The sequence below is a fragment of the Nicotiana attenuata genome, unplaced genomic scaffold (assembly GCF_001879085.1).
Source record: "Nicotiana attenuata strain UT unplaced genomic scaffold, NIATTr2, whole genome shotgun sequence".
Taxonomy (NCBI): domain Eukaryota; kingdom Viridiplantae; phylum Streptophyta; class Magnoliopsida; order Solanales; family Solanaceae; genus Nicotiana; species Nicotiana attenuata.
The window spans coordinates 87,610-90,604 of record NW_017671391.1 but is presented as its reverse complement, the minus strand read 5'-3'; positions in this window follow the sequence as shown (position 1 = coordinate 90,604).

The window sequence follows — 2,995 nt, the reverse complement described above, 5'->3', positions numbered from 1 at the left end:
AATCAAGGTTCGTTTAGATCAGTTCACTTCACACTACTACATATAACATCAAATCAATTATGGCATTAAGATGTGTCTAATAAACTAACAATAAAGAGATTGTTCTCTGCCTAGTTGTCTCAAATCTCAATTGGGCATGTTAATTTCAAATCATTGATCCATTTGCCTCGCACTAAAGCACCACTAGACATTAGGGGTGTTCATGGTTCGGTTTGAATCGATTTTTCACTAAAAAGAAACCAAACCAAGTAAGTCCATTTTTCAAATATTAGACCAAACCAAACCAATTAAGTCGGATTTTTTTCCATTCGGTTTATATCGGGTTTTGTCGGTTTTTCGTTTTTTTCGGTTATTTGTCGGTTTTTTCTTAAATATAAAACATACACTACCAAACACATATTTCGGCGTCCACATTTTCAACTTAACACTATCAAATCAACTGTCCTTTGAGAAATTTATTATTTACCAAGATATATTGATAATAATTGAATCAAATAGTGATGAATAATTTAAGGACTCAATTAAAAATATATTATTTTCAACATGAAATGGATTCTTACACTTAACAAAAGAAAACTACCAATCAAACTAGAATGTAAAGGTAAAGAACTATACTAAAAGTGCAAACGATTAATATTTACCATAAATTTTTGAAACTTTGTATAAAAGTATACATATACATAGGTGTAATAATAAATTTAAAATAGCTACTCTATAGTCGGTTTGGTTCGTTTTTTTCGGTTATTTTTTGACTAAAACCAAAACCAAACCAAATTTGATCGGTTTTTAAAATTCAAAACCAAAACCAAACCAAACCAAAAAATATCAATTTTTTTTGTCGGTTTGGTTTGGTTTTTGGTTTGGATCGATTTTTCGGATCTTTATGAACACCCCCGACATGGTTCTTCTTCTCTCTCTCTCTTTTTTTTTTAATAAAAAAATAAAAAAAATAAGGAATTTATTATGTCTCTACAATGCTCACCACAATCTTAGCATTACTCTAAGCTTAATTGTTAGTTAGTCAATTAGTATTATTCTATTTCACCTGTGGTAGACATGGATTTGTTGTGAGATGCACATAATTTTTGTATTGTGATTTGCATCTTGTTGTCCCCTCACTTTCTCCTAACTCCTTTGAAGCTGGACTTGTAACACTCTCGCTATTTAAAAATTTTAGGATAACATTTCACATTATTAAAGCGACACTACACGGTTTCTCTAAACAAATAATGAACTGAGAGAATGAAAATATTTTATTTATTCAATATACATACAAAGAATTTTTTTTTTCTATTTAATTAATGTAATTTGATACTCTTGTGGAAAGGAAAACTAATATATATTACTCCTTGGTCCCAATTTACGCGATTGTATTTCCTTTTTAGCCTGTCCCAAAAAAATAAATATGTTTAAATTAATAATTAAAATTAAAATTACTCATTTTACTTTTTATGAAATAATTTGTAATCACGCAAATACTGGTAACTTATTTTAATTAGATCACAAATTTTAAACTCTTCATTTTTTCCCTTAAATTTAGTACGCCGTTGAACACCATCACATAATAGCTAATATACATTAACATATTTTGCCGTTTGGCATTTATTGCATGTTTGGTTATCACGTTACTAAGGTTGAAAAAGAAAAAAACTAAAAAAGGTTATCACGTTCACTGAAGGGTAGTTACGGAAATCCAAAAACAAATTAGTCAAAGCTAACCGGCGAGGGAGTCATGTGCGGAGAGCGTGAGAGCAAGTATGACCCACGTTGTTCCTGTGATGGGTCCCACGGCGCACGTTACGGCGTCAGTGAGAGATTTGCCAGGTGGAAGGTGGGATGTGGATCCCACAGGAAGTTCCAGCTTGACTATTGCCAGCGTGTCCCAGACAGAGGTCACGTGACTAGCATAGGGACTCGAGCTTGATATTTTAGAAAAACCTGTGCTTGATATTCTGCCTTTAAAAAATTAATCTTCTTAGATTTTTTTTCTTTTCAAAAGCGGACAAAAATAGTTTTCATATGATTTTGTTTTCTTTAGTTCCCATATGATTAAGAAATGAAGTTTTGTATGAATATGGAAGATTGGAAAGTGTACTAAAGGGAGCATTACCTACAGCCGTACACCAAACTGTGATCTAAATAGACCGTATTGTGGGCCATACTTGCATGTGGATATCCCTTTTTTTTTTTTTTTTTTTTATTTTATAAACTTTCAGAAACCATTATATTTTAGTGGTTGTTAGCTAGTTATAGCTATCAATTACTATATTACTTCCTATGATTATGTTTTCAGATTTTTTAGAGTGTATTCGATGTACTTAAGCTACTGTATTCATGAATACAGTAGCATTTCTAGGTGCGAAACAGGGGATTACAGCTAGACAGATTTTTGTATTCGAGTGTATTCGACTGTATTCATGGCGTGAAACATGGGATTACAGCTGGACAAATTATTGTATTCGACTGTATTCACGGCGTGAAATAGGGGATTACACTGTTTTTAAAAAGAAAGTGAATCAATTAACATAACTCCTACTATAACTCAACAAACTCAGTTATAACACACAAATTTTGTATTTCCAGTTATAAAAAAGATTCTCAACCAAAAAATACCCCAAAAACATAGCAATCTTCAGAGAAATTATATAATACATTTGAATACATAAATTAGATTAATTAAAAAAAACATATGGATACATTCATGGAATATAGCGAGACAATAAATACAATGAAATACATAGAATACAACGGGATACATTGAAAATACAATGAAAAAAAAAGACAATGAATACAATGAAATACATATAATACAGCGAGATACATTGAAATACAATAAAAAAAGAAGACAATGAATACAATGAAATACATGGAAAAAAGCGAGATACATTGAAATATATTAACAGTAAATTCAAGTTGCTCAGCCCCCAACTCCATCGTCTTTGTCCACTCCGGCGAATCTGTGGCGGCCTAAGAGGAGAATTGGTTCGAAAGCTTT